Source organism: Canis lupus, chromosome 5, assembly GCF_003254725.2.
Source record: "Canis lupus dingo isolate Sandy chromosome 5, ASM325472v2, whole genome shotgun sequence".
NCBI classification, from domain to species: Eukaryota; Metazoa; Chordata; class Mammalia; order Carnivora; family Canidae; genus Canis; species Canis lupus.
Window position 1 is genome coordinate 50,472,665 of NC_064247.1, and position 19,728 is coordinate 50,492,392.

Below are 19,728 nucleotides of genomic sequence, written 5' to 3' on the forward strand. Positions count from 1 at the left end.
TTAATGCCGAAGAAACTATAAAATCCCATGTGCAAGTCAAAAGAACAGCAATCAATGAGCAGGCAGAAAAAAAAAAAAAAAAAAAAAAACCTAATGTAGGGGACCAGTTCACGTGAGAGCTGATATCAGAAAACATGTGGAGGAGGCAGTCCTCTCTAAAGAGAGGGTGGTGAAACCACAGGAACTGAGCATTACTAAGGGAAGCAGCAAGAGTTTGGAAGGAGGCAAGAAGACTTTCCAAACAAGAATCACTGATTTTAAATTTTAAATTTAAAACTTTCTGCAGGGACACCTGGGTGGCTCAATGGTTGAGCATCTGCCTTTGGCTCAGGTGGTGATCCCAGAGTCCTGGGATTGAGTCCTGCACTGAGGTCCCCATGGGGAGCCTGCTTCTTCCTCTGCCTGTGTCTCTGCCTCTCTTTGTGTCTCTCATGAATAAATAAATAAAATCTTTTTAAAAATAAAATTTTCTGCAGAAGAACTAAAAAGAAAGAAAGAAAGAAAAAAATCACCGGCACTGTTGAAATTCAAATTAATGATCTGGAAGATGAAATGAACAACATATCATAACTACCCAGAGGAAAGACACAAAGAGAGAAATGATGAGGGAAGAAAGAAGAGGCGTGGAGAGCAGATCCAGCAGTGTAACATGAGAATAACTAGATTTCTGGTTAGGATTTCTTTTTTAAGAGAGAAAAGGAAAAAATTTAAAAAACCATACACACACACACACACACAAAAAAAGATGAAAGAGATGCTATAATTAAATGAATACAGTATTTTTTTTTAATATACTAAGCACTGAGCTGAAGCAAGATTTAAGCTTGTAGATTAAAACTCTCATTAAGTCCAGGAAGTGAATCCAGGAAATACTTGAATTTCAAGCATAAACAGAAAATTATACAAGCTTCCAGACAGAAAGAGTAAGTTCCTTGCAAAGGCAAGAGATTCAGACTAGCTAAGGAATTCTCATCTACATCTCTGGAATGTAGAAGACAGTGGAACAATGTACAGACTATTAAGAAAAATGATCCAAGTATCCTATGCCCAGACAAAATATTATTCAGCTGTCAGGGCAGAAGAAAAACATTTTCAACATGCAAGGACTCAAAAAGCAAACTTCCCATATACGTGCTCTGAGGACAATACTTGATAATGAACTTAACCAAAAAGACAAGTGATTCACATAAGAGACATCAAAGACTAGAGGAACCAGTGGTGGTGAGCACTGATATTCACTCTCTCTTCACATGTGTGCACACACACATACACATATATTTAAATCTACATAGATGATGATGATAAATGACGTAAACAGGAATTTGTAATACTAAGTTTTCCTTCTATATTAGAAGGAAAAATCTATTAATGACCTGGAAGTGAAAATACTGTTAGCAAAACATCAGAGTCAGAAACTGAAGAAGGGATACATAGGAGCACTATGCATATGCATGCGTATGTACACTAGGGCAGAACAGAAGTTTAGTGTATGGAATGAAAAAGTAATTTCTAACAGAGGCAAAAAGAAGCTTAGTAGAATTCTCAAAATAACAAGAATAAAAAAGAATAAAGTTAAGAAGTCAGTGTAACCAGATTAAACCAATCAATAGGGAAAGGCAAAGATCGTAATGTAATATAAATAGAAAATAAAAATATGGAAAGAATAAAGTCATTTATTTCAGTTATGAAAACAAATGTGAATGGGCTGAATTCAACAAGTGGCCAAAAGATAGTAATAATAATCACACTGGTGTTAAAATTGAGTTATATCTTCTTTACAATGTAGATTTTTTTAATGTGATAAAAATATTTTTTATAAAAAGGTCAACAAAGAAGGGCACCTGGGTGGTGCAGTTGGTTAAGCATTAGACTCTTGGTTTAGGCTCAGGTCCTGAGGTTAGGGTCATGAAACTGAGCCTCTCACTGGTCTCCACACTCAGCATGGAGTCTGCTTAGAACTCTGTCTCTCTCTCCCTCTGCCCCTCCTCACCCTTTGTTCTTGCTCTTGAAAATAAATAAATAGGGATCCCTGGGTGGCGCAGCGGTTTGGCGCCTGCCTTTGGCCCAGGGCGCGATCCTGGAGACCCAGGATCGAATCCCACGTCAGGCTCCCGGTGCATGGAGCCTGCTTCTCCCTCTGCCTGTGTCTCTGCCTCTCTCTCTCTCTCTGTGACTATCATAAATAAATAAAAATTAAAAAAAAAAAAGAAAATAAATAAATAAATCTTTTTAAAAAAAAGGTCAACAAAGAAATAACAAATACAATTTTTAATATGACAATTTAAATATCAAAGTAGAACATAAGATCAAAAATATTAGTCAAGACTAAGAGGAGTATTCCATAAATACAAAATTCTCAATCCTGTTGAATATTACTGTTCATTATATTTTATGAATGAACAACATAATGTGAAATATATGAGAGCTCCCAGATTTAAAAAAAAAAAAGCCACTTGAAAAGAGGATTTATTTAAAAGATTTTACTGTACTTACAGAATTTAAGGAAACAAACCAAAAGGATAACAATTAATATGACTACTGAGGAATTAAAGGGCTCAAATACAATTTATAAGCTCAACTCTACATGCTAATGTAGGGGAGAGAGAGGGAGACCATTTTATGATACAAACAGAGACTAGATAGGCAACATGGTATTTTACAGAGAAATTCTCAGTTTAAAAGTTTTTATTAGAAATGAAAAATGTCTGAAAATTAATAACCAAAGCAGATAATTTAAGAAATTATGAAAAACAAAAATAGATTAAATTGAAAAAGAGATCAAAAGGAGTAGTAAAGATAAAAGCATACAAAAGATAAAACATAACAAGATAAAACTCAGGCAATCAAAAGAGCCAAAATATGGTTCGAGGAAAAGACAATATAAACAAGCAAAAAAACCTCTGGTAAAACTGAGGAAGGAAAAGGAGAGAAGGGGGACTGCCTTGGTGGCTCAGCGGTTGAGCATCTGCCTTCAGCTCAGGGCATGATCCCAGAGTCCCAGGATCAAGTCCCACATCAGGCTCCCTGTGTAGAGCCTGCTTCTCCCTCTGCCTATGTCTCTGCTGCTCTCTCTGTCTCTCTCATGAATAAATAAAATTTTAAAAAATGAAAAAAAAAAAAAAGGAAAAGGAGAGAAGGAAAAAAATAACAAATATCATGAATGAAAATGGGGGACATAACTACAGATAAAGCAGACATTACTAGAAAAAAAAAGATATGAAGTAAATAAATTATGCTAGTACATTTGAAAATTTAGATGGAACGGGAAATTTATTAGAAAGACAGAACTTACCAAAATGACTCAAGAAAACTTGAAACCGTAATAAACTTATTACCATGAAAAAAATAAGCCAATAGTTCAAAATCATCCTTCAAATGAAACTTCAAGCCTGTATGGTTGTACCAGAAAATTTTAACAAATGTTCAAGGAACAAAGCACTCCAAATTATTTCAGAATCTAGAAGAAGAAATGATCCCCAAATTATTTATGAAGCTAGGATAACTATATTAAAAAACCAAGCAGATAGTATTGGAAACAAAATCAGGCCACTCTCACATTATGAATGGGGGCACAAAATTCTAAGCAAGGCATGATCAAATTTTATATAAAAAATGAGGGGGAAAAGTTTATCATGAACAATACTCCAAAACATTTTAATAATGCAAGGTTTATGTATTTTGCTACAGTATTTTATTAAAGGAGAGAAAAATGATCAACTTATATTGAAGAAAGAAAAGTATTTGATGAAGTTAAAGGCCACATCAGGATAGAAACTCTTAGTGGAGTAGCAATAATAGAAGCTTCTGCTTCTAACCATGATGGAGTAACAGAGACTGGATTTTACCTCCCCACTTCCAACCTTAAGAAATCATAAAAGGAAAAAAAAATAGATGACACAACTGCTCTCAGACCTTGAACAATAGGCAGCACAGAACTGTGATCCCTGAGAGAAGGAAACAAATGAAGTGAGCCCTAAGATCACTCTGGCTTTCTGCCAAGAAGCCTATTCCTGACCACAAAGCAGAAAGGATGCCAAGGAAAACAAGTCAGGGTCACAAAATTGAGAAAGACTGAGATCAGGATTTAAGGAATTTGAGGTGGCTGGAAGCTGTGATGGCACAGACTTTCAAAGAGGAGGTAGGTATGCAGAAAGAGGGACCTTGAAATCTGCAGAGTCCCATCAAATCTTTAGCTATGAAGATGCAGATACGTACATGGACGCTCCATGAGGTCTGGTGAGAGGTGACTGGAAGGCCAAGAGCTGAACAGTTCTCAGGGCTCACAAAGAGCTGAGAATGAGAATCATCTGAGTTACTAAAATTAGAGTGGAACGTCCTCATTGATCACTTGGGACATGCTGTGGAAACCCCCAAAGAATGATTTAGAAGTATAACTGAACCGTCTTGTGTAAAGTTTCCAATAAAAGTTTTGAAAGAAGGTTCCAAAAGATAAAACAAAGCCAAAAGTATATTAACAGTCTGCCTGAAAAAGTAGCTCGTCATTAGAAAAACAAGCAAACAAAAACAAAAAAAAGACAACAAAATCCAGACACTGGACAACATAAAATTAACAATGTCAGCATCTAATAAAAAATATTTCAAGAAACAATGGCCAATTTTTAAAAATTTGATAAAAGCTATTGACCTACAGAGTCATGGTCACCAAAACCAAAGCAAGATAAACACAAAGAAAACCACATCAATACACATTATATGATCAAATTGTTTTTTTTTTTTTTTTTAAAGGTTGACAGTCTTAAAAGTGGTCTGAGGAAAGACTCATAATGAAGAATAGTCCAACGAGGTCAGCAGACTTTTTACCGGAAATAATGCAACCTAGAAGAAAGTGGAATATCTTTAAAATACTGAAAAGTTTTGAAAAGAAAAACATCAAACTAGAAAATTTTTTTAAAGATTTATTTATCTGACACAGAGAGCACAAGCAAGGGGAGCAGCAGAGGGAGAGGGAGAAGCAGGCTCCCCACTGAGGAGGGAGCCTGATGTGGGGCTCAATCCCAGGATTCTGGGATCATGACCTGAGCTGAAGGCAGATGCTTAACTGAGCCACCTAGGTACCCCTCAATCTAGAATTCTATATTCAGAAAAAAAAAATATCTCCAAACAATCAATATGAAAGATAGGCTTTTTCAAACAAAAATTAGAATTCACTTCCAAGAAACATGCAAGACATGTTAAAGGCAATTCTTTAGGGAGGAGGAAGATGACACTAAATGGAAATATGAATTGATACATAGTAATGAAAAGTATCAGAATCAATAAATATGTGGGTGGATACAAGAGGCCTGCTTTCATTTTTAAGTTTCTTTAAAAGAGAATGGACTTTATGCCTGTATCTTTAAAAGATAATTTAGAAAAAAAAAAAAAAAACAATGCACTGTGGGGCTTACAACATGTGTATATACAAAACATGACAATAATAGTACCAATGATAGGGAGATCTGAAAGATATTATATGTGATGGGGTGTAAAATTATTTTAAGGTAAACTAGTAAGTTGAAGATGCCTATTATAAATCCTAGAAGAACCAATAAAAAAGGAGATAAAAATCAATAAACCAATTTGAGAGACAAAATGGAAGACTAAAAATATTTCAGTAATCTGGAAGAAGGTAGAAAAAGGGAAAAGTTACATAGAACACACACAACAAATCAAAGGCAACTGGCAAGATGGCAGATTAAACCTAGCTGAAAAATTCCAGTGAAAAGGCAAAAATTGTCAGGCTGGATTAAAAATAAAAAATGAAATCCAACTCCAGCTGTCTGTAAGAAACTTATTTAAATACAAAGATGCAAGATAGGTTCAAGGGTGGAAGGAGAGAAAAAGCTATGTCAAGCACACACTAATAATAAATAAGTAGCTATACGACTATCAGAAAGTAAACTTCAGAACATGAAATATTACCAGGGAAAATGAGAGGTGTATTACATAATGATAAAAGGGTCAGTTCATCAAGATGACTTGTGGGTTAAAGAAGAAATCGTAGTTTGTTAAAATGGCAATTAGAACTCAGCTAAAGTTAGACTTTTGTCCTTGTGTTAGCTCAGAACGAATAGGCAATGCAAAACTGTACATGAAATCAAAGATTCACGACAGTATAACTGGATGTGACCACCTAAGGTCACTCTTGTTTTTTTAACATCAATTTGCCTAAAATTCAGCAGTATCAGTGGCCCATGTTGATTAAAAGGTCCGACAGGCTGGAGGTGTCCAGAACTGTGGGCTTTATAGTATTTTAGCTAAGAGCATGTTTGAGTGGGGGAAGGTCAGGAGGTACTAAGGCATCTACCACCTTCTAATAAAAGAACGTTATTTTGTTTCATTTCCTGATGCTCCTTCTAGCCTTTTGGGAATTCTAGTACCTCTGGTCTGGTCATGATCTCTAACAGCAAGGTCCGTACCTGCCTTATTCATCCTGTCATACCCTAGCCCCAGGCACAGTGCCTCTCTTGCAAATTTTGAGAGCTCAATGTTTATTAAATAAATGCATGGGAACCGTAGGAAGTCAGTTAAAGGAAGAAGCTTTCAGGTTCCTAATCACTTTTTAATTGTTTCTATTATGAGGTCCAGATCTTCAGCTATTGTTCTCTGTGCAGGCTCTAGAAGAGAAAGGGCTAGATTCTTGATTTCCTGGAGTGACCAAGAACAGCAGCAGAACACTGGGTTCCTTGCACAAACCACCGCCTTAATAGAACAAGGAGAGTTTTTTGAAAATAAGTTTCATCTGCCTGACATACCTCCCATCACCTACTTCCCCAGACACAAAAGCATGCCAAATCTCAAATGTATCTTCTCTTCTTCCTTGAAAAAAGCAAAAAATAAGAGAGTCTTCCAGTTAAAGATGCCAGACTGACAATACACGTTGACCCCTGCTCCCTTTTAAGATCCCAATAAAATGGCAGTATGAAAACATTTCAAAAGGCAAAAACCCACAATAACAAAGACAATAGGAGAGATGACAGCAACAGAGATTTGAAAGGCAGAAAACACAGATGGATGAGTTGTCAGGCCCTTAGTAGACCTAAGTAGCAGGGTGAAAAAACCAGAGGCACAACAATTTCCCTGCAAAGACCCGGAAAAGTTCAGGAAGTGGTAACACCAGATACTTTAGAAAGTGGGCACAAAAGTGGGGCTGACCACAGCAAGACCGATGAAAGCTGGGTAGGAAGTGAGCAGACCCCCTGCACCCTCAGGATGCTCAACCAGGGTACTCCCTCTCCTGTACCATGAAAAGACAGCAAAGGTGCACCTGAGACCAAGTAGGGTACAAAGCCCAGCTACAAGTAGGAGCATCTTGACAAGAGCAGAGAGACAGAGGAAGGAAATGCCTCTTGGCAAGTCAGCCCTCAAGATCCTTTCCCCAATTCAACTCCTGGGGCTCTGGCTGCCAGGTTTATAGCTCAATGATTCATTTTTTGGGGAATCTGAACAGACAGAAGGAAAGACCTCAGGCCAGTTGGGAGGGGAGAGCAGTCTCAGAAATAATAAGCCCCTCTAGTCTTAGTAGGATTAAAATGCCAGTAAAGCCCTTTTTTAATGATGAATAGTGGTAACCGATATAATTATCATCATCTTCTTCTTCCTAAAAAAAAAAATAATAATAATAACACATTCAGACAATATTTACCGTAGACTCAGTGTGCACATATTAGAGTTTTTCTAGGCAGGGAGGAGCCCCCCAGCTCTGAGAGAAACAAAGGCGAAGTGTCACAGGATTCCAGCCACACTCCTGAGACCATGAAGAAGCCTCAGCAAGAACAAGAACTTTGGAGTTTCCTGCTTTTACCCAGGGCAAGGCACACATCAAAAGCACATGCCTGCTGAGTTCCAGAGGTCTGATCATTATCATGCCTTTCTCAACAAGATTCTATAAAAATGAAGTCGGCACTGCTGCATTATTTATATGCAGTTCGCTGTATTGACATTGCCAGGCCCCCACTTTCAAGGGAAGCCTTTTGTTCTCTGCTTGGGTTAGGCACAACCTGGAGAGTCTCAATCGAGCAAGCTAGTGAATAACAGAATAATTAGAGACCGAGAGTGGGGATAAATTACCAAGCTATTCCTGGCTCCAGCCTTCAGTACATCCCAGGCCTGTGATGGTTCTGTTTCTCCAAGCCACAGAGCAGACTGAATCACCAGCTCTGAAGATAAAGCTCAAGGGGAGACAGGACTGGGGCTGGATTGCTAATTGTATCAACAAAGACACCAAGAGGGCCTTATTTCTGAAGAAATACCACTGCACTGATCGGAGCCGCTTCTGTGAAAGAGCTGTCAGATTTCAGGCTTGTTACTATTGGCTCTGTACTTCATCAAGACTTGCTGACAGGTCCGTGACAGACCGAAATAATATATGCAATGATGCAACACAGGGCAATATTAAACTGCCTTTTCAGTGAGACTTGCCGATAACATGGTTTGAACTGTGGCCGTGACAATATGGGGGAGCATGAAAGAAGTGAATAAATAATCGAGTTCAGAGAGTTTTCCCATGCCCCCAAGGAAAAAGAGATCTAAGAGTCAGAAAGCAAAACGATCCTCAAGTCGCTGCCAAAACATTCTAAGATCTTGGGGAAGCCCCTGGACTCGTGGATTTGGATTTATCTCCTAAGAAATAAGGATGAAAATGATGAGAGGCAAAATGAGAGGTGGGGGAGTTAAAAGGGAAGGGAAGGAAGGTGGGGGCAGGTCAGGAGTCCCTGCCACAGACCAAGCACCGCACCCAGTCCTTTTATGCAACGTTATTACAACTGTTCCCACAACAAAAGGGTAAGGACATGATCAGTATCCCCATTCAACGCAGAAGGACACTTGAGACTCAGAAGGTTGGGTAACTCCGTTGAAGTCAGGCCATTAGGATGGAGCAAGGCAGAAGTTTAGAGGCTGGTCTGAGCGATTAAAAGTCTACACTCGTTAAATATGCACTTTTTCAGGCCCATTCATGGAAAGATACTTACAAACCCATCAGAGCATGTGGAAGAGTGTAATAAATTTGAGATATCTGATTTCCCTATGTTTATGTTGCCTGTTAACTCCTTTTCTTAATAAAGGAAAAGTATAGGGATCCCTGGGTGGCGCAGCGGTTTGGCGCCTGCCTTGGGCCCAGGGCACGATCCTGGAGACTCAGGATCGAATCCCACGTCGGGCTCCCGGTGCATGGAGCCTGCTTCTCCCTCTGCCTGTGTCTCTGCCTCTCTCTCTCTCTCTCTCTCTGTGTGTGTGACTATCATAAATAAATAAAACTTAAAAAAAAATAAAAATAAAGGAAAAGTATAATAATAAAAGGAGATGAAGAATCAGATCGAGGGGGGCAAATAAGTAGCCACCTTAGGTGTCCTGTGAAGATGTTCTGGTAAAACTTAAGATGTTTAAGAGATGCATACCATAGTTCAGGACACAGGGACAACAGTGAGAGGCTCCCTCAAGGTGCAAAATGAACACTGCTTTTGAGAGTTCAAGCTGTGAAGGCAACTCACAATGAGTACCAGGAAAAATATGCAAAATTATCGTGAAAAGACACAATGGCTTCCAGGACTCAGTTCACAGGGAGCAGACTGAAGGGATTAAGACAGCTGAAGAATGAATATGCCAATCAAATGCGTGGTTAGTCTGCATGGAACACAAGAAGCAGAAGCCAGGCAAGCGTCTGTGGAGACAGGGAATAGATGTGAGGTTTTCAAGACTCTCAAGATAAATTGTATCTAAGGAAAGGAAGGAGAGGAAAAGAACTGGAAGATGAAACAGAAGAGAAAAAGAAAGAGAAAAACAGCCTCAAAACTAGATCCTAGAGGGACGAACAGGCACAGCACAGAGGATTTTTATCAATGAAACTGTTGATACTATAATGGTGGACAAATAAACGGTCATACATTTGCCCAAACTCACAGAGCATCCAACCCCAAGAGTGAACAGTAATGTAAACCATGGACTTTAAGTGATGATGCTTAATAGAGGTTGACACCAGCATCATCACTTGTAATAAATGCACCACTCTGGTGGAGGATGTGGAAAATGGAGCAGGCTGTGCATGGGTGGGGCAGGCAGTGTATGGGAAATCTCTGTGCCTTCGCTCAATTTTGCTGTGAACCTAAAACTGCTCTAAAACGTTAAAGTGTATTAAAAACAACCACCAGTCAACCAACTGACCTCACTTCTCCAATATCCTTCAAGGATCAGGATCCAGAAACTGGCAAAAACAGTATGTCTGCTCTTTAGGAAGATGCAGCCAGGCTTGCTATTAATGTCAAGAACGTGGCAATTTTGTAACATAGACATCTAAGCCACTCATAGTAAATATCAACCCTTGAGGTCAAGGGATTCACAGTCTTTCAGGGCGAGAAGAGCACCTAAGGTCACCCACTGACATGGACAGAGCTGGCATTTGAACCCAGACAGTTAGCTTCAGAGCTCATGTCCTTAACTACTATCCACACTGCCTCCAGGAACACACTCCTTGCCTGATAGGGGAATTTTACAGGTGAGAGACAGGTGTTTAAGAGGAACACCAGACAAAGAGGGCAACTCTACTTGGGAATATTAAGGAATCTTCCCTCAGAAGGAGTAGCATGAGCCATAGCTGAGTCCAGAAATATGAAGAGGAGTTTGCCAGGTGGACAGAGGTTGCAGAGGAGATGTTTCCGGCACGTGTCTATACCAAAGTATTCAGTTCAAGCATGATCCTACCTTCAGATAGGAGACAGAATAACTGACTCCTAGAGACTCTTCCAGTCTCTGAATTTCACTGCTGATATGAGGAAAAAATTGCTGGGCATATGCAAATGACAGAGCCTCCATATACTTCATTTTCTTTGTCTATTAAGGAGAGTAATAGTACTAGATAAATGGGACTAGATAAATAGTAATTTGCCTCATAAATTCAATAAAATGGAGTTAATCTACATAAAACATGTAGCATAGTCCCTGATACAGAGCACATGCCCAACAAAAGGTAGTAATTTTTCTTCTTGTTTTCATCAACACGAGTATCCTCATCATCTCATAGCTACCTCTGACGAAGAAAATATCAATGAAAGAGAAATAGTCAAATGAAAACTCCCTTTGACACTGCTAAGAACACTAGAAATAAGATGGGTTTTCAGATCTAACTTGATGAGCATTATCTGACCTAAATGAACTTGATGCTGTAAACCATCCAGTGCAGCCTTGCTATAAACTCAACATAAAACGGAGTTGGAAACCAAAATTTTGGTTTATATCTTGAACTTACATACCAATACTGGGCCCCCTCAACAAAGTTAGGAGCAAAGCCACTTAGACCACTCCACCCATCCATGGAGGGTTCATTATTCCCCAAACATGTTTTTGCCAGGACTGAGCATGGCACCGCAGAGATACAGAGGTGAGGACAAGATCTCCTGCCTTGAGTATTATAGAGGAGAGAAGGCAAAGATAGACATGCAGGGGGAATGGAAAAAAAATTAAGAAAGGCCTTCATACAGATAAATACAATGGTCTAGGGGAGCACAGTAGCCTACAGAAACTAACTGTGGATGTTCTGGAAACCTTGATGAAATACCAGAGAGAAATGAAAACCTGCCTAGGATGTGCATCCTAGGCATCCCTGCATAAGGAGTAGGAGGGTATCCCTGTTATGACCCTTCTCTGGCTGAAACAAAACTGTGGCTTCCAGGATGGGTCAGGCCCCCTGCTCACTTCTGTGCTTGGTCATGCCTGAAACACCTTCACCTTACTTACCCCTGGTAAATCTTTTTTTTTTTAAAGATTTTATTTATTTATTCATGAGAGAGAGAGAGAGAGAGAGAGAGAGAGAGAGAGAGAGGCAGAGACCCAGGCAGAGGGAGAAGCAGGCTCCATGCAGGGAGCCTGATGTGGGACTTGATCCCTGGTCTCCAGGATCATGCCCTGGGCTGAAGGCAGTGTTAAACCGCTGAGCCACCCGGGCTGCCCACCCCTGGTAAATCTTAATCATCTTTAAGAGAATCATCCTTCACAAATTTGTCCAAGGGTATGAACGATTGTGCTTCTAGTCCTCCCTACTGTGGCACCTACTGCATTTTAATCGCTGGGCCAACTGTCCTCTCTCCCTCTCTGGACCGTAAACCAGAAGGATGGTACTTTCTGCATCCTCCCCTTCCTAGTAAGGCTGACACATAGAAGATGCTTAATGTTTGCTGACTTGACACCTGTCACCGATCTGATGTCTTCTTGAGCCTATTCCTGCATATAAAAATACCCATTTTATTCTTGCAGAGGAAGTCTGCTCTGAGTGTTGGAGTGGAGTTTTAGCATGGCAACTCAGTTCCTAATGTGGATTTTAAATGAGCTCATATTAAAAACAAACGAAACAACCAACAAACAAAAGGACCCAGAGGCCTCTGCTCAAGTATCAACCGATATCCCTGCTGAACTAAATACAGAAAGCAAGTTGCCTGTTGGTTGGCTATCCTTAATAATCAGCAAGAAGGAGCTTGTGGGGTTTCTTAATTGGGAAACCATACAAAAAGGTAAAAGTGCACTTAGAGTGTACCATGATCTTTTTAAATCTCCTGTAGAATTATCATGTGTTTTTCTAATTGAGAAAGACTTATTTATAAACCAGATCTGGAAAAAAAAATGGCCTAAATTTACTCTATTTCCCTTGTGCATCATTTCTGTTTCTTTTGAACCTCGCATAGCAGTTTGTGACAAATAAATCATGTCTTATAAATTAAGCAACTGGAGAAACTGAGATGGGAATGGTTGATGGCAGGTTTGAAAAGACACCACCATATATCACTCAGGTCATAGTATTTCAGTCACCCACCAATCTGGCTAGTTTGACTGATTTTCAATGGTGTGAGACATATTTCCAAGTACACCTGAAATCAACGATCACTTACCGATCATACCTAGCCTGAGTTTTTTTTTGTTTTGTTTTGTTTTGTTTTGTTTGAGCCAAAGACCAAAAAATTAAAAGAGGAGTATTCCAATAGAAAAAGAAGAATGTCAGATGCAAGGGAGAATTACACCAGGGGAAGAGAAGGATATGGAATGATGGAATAACCATCTTTAGGAAGGAAAATATTTTCAGTTGAAAGCAGCTGTTTTTCATTTCTACGAAAGCAGTGAGCATAAATTCAGAGAGGTAGGATTCAGAACGAGAGCGAAGGACACATAACTTACAGGGCCAGAAGACATGATGAATTGATATGAGAAGATGATGGTCTTCTTTAAAGGGATCTTTGAAAAAGAAGAGCCCCTAGCAGTCTAAAATGACCAGGAGAAATGTCTGAAGAGAAGGGATTGCATTATGTAGATGAGTTCTAGTGTTTTTATCATTATTATTGTTATGATTCGGTTCGAAGATTCTGTGATTCACTTCATTTACTGTAAAGCCAACCTCTTTGATGACAACCAAAGAATAATACGGAAGAACAGCATTTTCTGAGCATTTCAAATTCATGAAAACTGTTGTGCCAAATTTATGGCCTTATTTAAATAAAAGCACACAAGTTTCCTTTTAAATTTCAATTTAATAAAATATATTGAGTGGCTATGAAGTGCAAATTCTGTGCAAGGTGTCAGCAGCATGGAGATAAAACATGAGTCCTGGTGCTCAGTCCACTGGAAAGAAAATGAGCCCATCAATTACTGGGATGTAAGTAGCTATGGAGTGAAAAAGAATAGAAAGATAGCATGTAGTGGGGCTGTCAAAAGCTGGACAAAGTTTTAGGAAGAAGTAGATTATGAGGTGGGTATTAAAAATTCATAAAATGGTAAATGTTATAAACCTATAGACAAAGACACAGAAGTATGAATATTTGAATCATGCCTGGGAACAATGTCCTTGCTTAATCTGAACAAAGGTAGGTGTTGGGAAACTAAAACAAAACAAAACAAAATCCTTGAAAGTTGGCTTGAATCATGTAGGTGACCTACTATGTAAAATTCCAAATGTGAGGCAAGAGATATATATTATCCCTGAAGCAAAATGTATTCATTTCTTAATTATTTCCCCCCTCAGCTGGACTGAATCAGGCCAAATTTATTAGAATATTATTTTTTAACAGAAATCCTAATATTGGAAAGTCACAATTTAGGCAATTAACTGAGACTGCCAAACACATGGAAAACCTTTGGCTTCCCATCCACTGTAATGGATCCATAAGGGACCAATATGGATTTGACTGCCTAGTGGAAGAGCAGCTAATGGAATGGACTTGGCACTTTCAGTAAGGGGTGAAAAATGTTATCACAATAGATATCTGATTTCAAAAAACTTTCCAAACCAGAAGCAGAGAAATACCAACACCAGCCATCTTTAAAAATCTAAGACATGCCTAAACTTTAGAGCTAGCTATTTCAACAGAATTTGTAGAGCATTCTGGGTTGTCCAATGAAATAAAGGAATACCCAACAAAGAGTAAGTTCCCAACTGGTACTTATTGCTCAAGTAAACAGAATGTTTTAGGGGTGCTGAGTAATATTATGGAAAATGTGAAGTCTTTGGAAATAGGCGGGTGTAGATGTAAATCCTAGCTTTGCCGCTTGCTATGTGATAAGGTTTGGACAACTCTCGAACTTCTGCATTTTTCTCCCACCTAAGATAGAGGTAAGGATACAGAGCCTAAAACCTTGTTGTGAGGAACAGATATACTATAAAAACTAACACTAAAAACTAGAACTAAAACTGGGTGGCTCAGTCAGTTAAGCATCTGCCTTCAGCTCAGGTCATGATCCCAGGGTCCTGGGATCCAGCCTCAAAGGGGGCTCCCTGCTCAGCAGGGAGCTTGCTTCTCCCTCTCCCTCTGCCCACCGCTCCTTCTGCTTGTGCTCCCTCTCATTATCTCTCTGTCAAATAAATAAGTAAAATCTTTAAAAAACAAAAACTTGGCACAGAAACTGCAGGCCCTCAAAAAACAATGCCTATTATTAGCAGTACTCATATTGCTTCACCTTAACTTACCACATTTAAACACACACACACACATACAAACACAAGCACTTCCAAAATCTGTGCATCAAACCTAATAGAAAATCTCCACAGTAGTCTCTTCTGAAACTCTAAGATCTCTCCCTGACCAGGACAGAGACCACATAGAAAGGGTAGGTTTACATTTATAGTTGTATACCTTCAAAATTTTTGCCAAGAAAAAGTGAAAACAACTAACAAAGGACTTAATGGCATGGAAGTGTCTAATGCTGACTTTAGTGAAAGTCAATCTGTCTATTCACAATCTGAAAGGAATTCAGGAATTTAGATATGGTACTATCCACCCTCCTGAATTCAGAACCAAGCAGGAGAGGCCAGTTATTTAACATATAATTACATAAATACAATTTTCTCCAATGGGAAAAGTGCAGGGCACTATGAAGTCATGTAGGAGGGGCCAAGTTTACTCTGAGGGTCAGGAAAGGACTGTAAGTCCTGAACTGTAAGTGGAGGCCTGAGGGATCAATAATCGGTGTTGTCCAGTAAAGAGGGAGGGAGGAAGAGGGCAGGGTCCCAAACAGGGGGCAGCCACAACATCAAAGGAACACATGGTGCCTGTCAGCTCTGAGCCCAGCACCTTATTGGACACTTGACTCATCAGATTTTTGCCTCACAACAGTCCTGGTAAGAAGAAAATAAATTAAGTAACCGATGCACAGTTGCACTGCCAAAATTACTCACTAGTATAAGCAACTGTGGTTCCTTTCCCAGATGCTCCCTAGCAGATACCAGTTGCTTAATTTTTTTAAGTTCCTGTATGTATATATATGGTGAGATGTGCATACACGAGTAGCTGTGTCAGTGAGATTAGAAATCAATGAAGTTCTAGGTCTCAAACACTTTTATTAACTAAAAGAAAACAAAAATTAAAAAAAAAAACCCACATGGGTGTGTATGCCCCCCTCTAAGCTTTAATAAGGTACAGAAGACTCAAAGATGAGCTAGTAAATGATCTCCAGATCTTACCATGACTTGGAATGGCTAGTCTAGAAGGGTGCAGACTGTGTGCTTAGCAAGTGCCTGGCCTATAGAGAGAGCTCCATCACACAGTATGCGGTGTTATTACTGTTATTCCTCAAAGGTGGGCTTATCTCTGCCCTCACCCTGTTCCTTCCGGTTCAGGCTCTGTATGGACCTGGCTCCCAACCAGCAATCCAGAGGAACATCTAATCTGGTGGTCACGGCACATATCTTCACATATAACACAAATTAAACCATAGAACTCCTTAGGAAACAACAACATCACTCTGATCCTTGTGACCCCTGCCCCATCCCCCAAGGGCTGTGAGGAAGAAGAGAAGCTACTAAAGAGGTGGCATCATAACAACTTGTTGAGATGATACTGGGCATGGAGGAAGACACCTGGGTTCTGGATCCTTCCTCAAAGACAGAAACCACCATCTAAAGTTCCTCGAATGGCCTCCTCAGCTCTAACTAAGTGAGGGTCGGGGAAACCAAGGGCCTGTGGTGTGGTATTATGGGCCAGTTTGGACAGAACTAGTAAACACCCACCTCCTGTCCAGCCTGTCTTGACCTTCCTCCAAGCGTAGTGGCCTCAGGCCATGATCAACAAACATCGCCCCCAGTGTGCTAATTTTAGCCCAAGTTATAACAGTCAAAGCCCGAGTTCTTCCCTTTCCTGTGTTGTGACAAGACAAATGCCAGGCTCCCTCACCCCTGTGGTCCAACTTCTCTGTTAGCAGATAAAGGCAGAGATCTACATCCGTAAGGAGCAAGCACCTGCCTGGGCAGAGAAGTCTTATCCTGGGTGAGGCTCCCCAGGGAAGGGAGGGGGCATAGGAGGAGACTGAGGAGCTCTTCCATCACTCGCTCACCCTTTATGCATCCACTGACTTACTCACTCCCTCGACAAATGTTTATTTGGCACCTGCTACCGAACAGGCCCAGGGGGAGCTCCTGGGTCCACAGAGATGATTCAGACGAAGAGGCTGTGTTTCCTGGGGCACGGGGCAGAGGAGCCAGCGGTTACATAGTAAATCACACAAATAACTACAGGGGTAGGATCCGTGATGCATGCAGTGATGGGCATGTGAAGGCGGGCCCCGATCTTGTCCAGGAGTTTGAGGAACAATTCTCGGGGAAGCTGTGTTTAAGCTGAAACTTTAAGGATCACAAGGGCTGTGGGAAGAGAACTGACAAAGGGCATGGACTGGACAGGACGTGGCCTGACTGAACGACTGAGCTGTCATGTGGTGACACCGCATGGAGGGTGTGCAGATGAGTGTGGGAGCGGAGGCCAGAGGGACTGTAGGGGCCAGACATCAAGGTCTAGAGCCCTGCCAGGTGCTGAGAGAAGCAGTGAGGCACTGATGGGTTTCTACCAGGTCTCTGATTCTGCCCAGTGAGGCTAGTCTCTGCCCACGTGCAGTCTCTTTCAATCAACACATATATTTTTTAAGATTTTTATTTATTTATTCACAAGAGACACAGAGAGAGCAGAGACATAGGCAGAGGGAGAAGCAGGCTCCATGCAGGGAGCCCGATGTGGGACTCAATCCCAAAATCCCAGGATCACGACCTGAGCCAAAGGCAGACACTCAACCACTGAGCCACCCAGGTGTCCCATCAACAAATATTTCTTGACTGTGCATCTCCTTTGTGCCAACCAGTGTGTCACACAATGGGATGGGGCAGGGAATAAGACAAATCCTTGCATTGCCAGTGTGTATATTCTAGTAGGGGTGCCAGACACAGCACACAAGCTAAAGGGGGAGATAAGAAGCATGACAAGGAAGAGTGTAACTTTGGGGCAGGATGGGCAGAGAAGGTCTTTAAGGAGAGGACACTGGAACTGAGGCCTTCATCATAAGGAGACACATAGGCAGAGGGAGAGTGACCATGAAGGTCCGGAGCTGGCAAGGGGACCATCCACCTGTGCAAGTGCAGCTGAGCACAGAGCATGAGGAAGAGGGCCAGGCCGGTGAGGGAGGAGGCATCCAGAGGGCACGGGGCTTCCGTGGAGTGGGAACGTTACAGCGCCAAGCAGTGAGCTGCTGAGTGATGTGACCTCAGTTCCACGTTAGGAGCACTTAGGCTGCTGTGTGGAGAAGGGACAAGAAAAGGCAAGAGTGGAAGGGGTGAGATCTAGAAAGGGCTTCTGTGCTCTCTCTTGTCACCAGAAACAGCACGTTACACTTCATTATTAGCCAACTACTGACTGCATGACCCTGGGCAAGCAACTCAACTGTCCTCCTCCATAAACTAGCACCCCTACCTCACACTGGGCCGCTTCGAGGATTACAAACAGGTCACCACACCATGTGCAAAGGGCGTGGAAGAGCACTTAGCTGAGCTCCAAATGCATCCTGGCTATTCTTGTGATTCACCTCCTTTCCATCTCTGCTACAGGAGTCCAGGCTCCTCGTTTTTATCTGCCAGCACCTGTCCAGTGTTCATCACACGTGTGTAAATTAGGAGCTGCAAATTGTTGACAGAAGACCTAAACTGGCCCAGATATATTTTGCTCTTGATGCAGAGACTTCAAAACATGTGACTGTGAATGTCTTCAGGTCGTACACGCCCTCTTCGGTTTCCTAGGCCCCTCCCCACACCCTCTTGTCTCACACTTTCCTACCTGTGTACTGCCTCTACAGGCACTTAAGTCCGTGACCCCCAATAGACACTGAACTCCTAAACATGTGACTGGAATGTCTGTCACAAATGTAAGTGACACATAAATCACACATTTTCTCACTTTTCTTCATACAGTCATCACCATATGTTCACTGAATACCTTCTAGGTCCTGGGAAATGCGAGAGAAAGAAAGACACAGAGTCTACCTTAACTGAACTTATACCCCAGTGCCCATGGACGAGGATGCTGAAGGCTCCCGGGATGTAAAAGGTATAGTAATAGCCCATCATATTAGGGAACCTAAGCCTTCTACAGATTGTCTTATTCTGCTCTTATAACCCTATAGGGGTAGCTTGAACAAACAGGCTACTCTATTTTGCAGACAAATGGAGGGTCAAAGAAACTAAATTTACTGCCCAAAGTGACAGAGCTAATAAATGATGGATTTTGAATTCCCAACTCTTGTCATCAATAAAGGCATTGCAAGGGAGGAAAGGTTAACCACATTGGTGAGATAACCTATAAAGTTTTCTCCTTGCAATATGAGGATAAGAAAGGTGAAAAGGATACCTAGGCACCGCCCACATCACATGGGTAATATAACCTAGACTGGCTTAGGTGGTGGGAAAATCATGACAACGGGGCTGGTAGAGAATAAGAGACTTGGGCTCCCAACAGAGTGCTCACTAGGCTCCATGTGTCAGTGACACACCTGGAAACAGAAAACAGAAATCAGGGAACAGAATATGGCCCCTGTTTTGCCAGATATATGAAAGCATATTTCTTGTTAGGGTGATGAGATTTTGCCAGGAGGTGATACACCCCACAGCAGGTCTGCATGGCCCAGTGAGATCTGCTTCCAGAGGCCCCCTCCGTGGTATTCCCCAAGAAGACTTGGCATATCCAGGAGATCATCCCAGCTGCCTCCATGACAGCCTGTGAGTGCAGCAAGCCTACTCTCTGCTCCAGACATACAGAGGCCTGGAAAATCCACCATCATCCTAGAGAGACCCAGCAGCCTTACCAATCCTAAAGATGCCCTTTCTGGATGTTAGTACTACTAGTGGTTTCTTGGCCAACATTTAATTTAAATCTGTGATTCTTAACCAAAGGGATGCTGCCTCCCAGGAAACAGCTGACAATGTCTGGAGATATTTCTGGTTTT

General features: G+C 41.2%; 1 protein-coding gene across 21 annotated transcripts in view; it reads right to left on the reverse strand.

The window, feature by feature from the left end:
• Window positions 1-19,728, reverse strand: part of FGGY (FGGY carbohydrate kinase domain containing) — a 420,837-nt gene that overhangs the window by 265,854 nt on the left and 135,255 nt on the right. Inside the window, exon 1 of one of the 21 annotated variants that reach the window (XM_025427833.3) lies at window positions 8,071-8,217. The exons of the other annotated variants lie outside the window; for them this stretch is intronic. The gene's annotated coding sequence lies outside the window, so the exon portion shown is untranslated. Of the gene's footprint in view, window positions 1-8,070; window positions 8,218-19,728 lie in introns of those variants that run through there. 21 annotated transcript variants of the gene reach the window in all.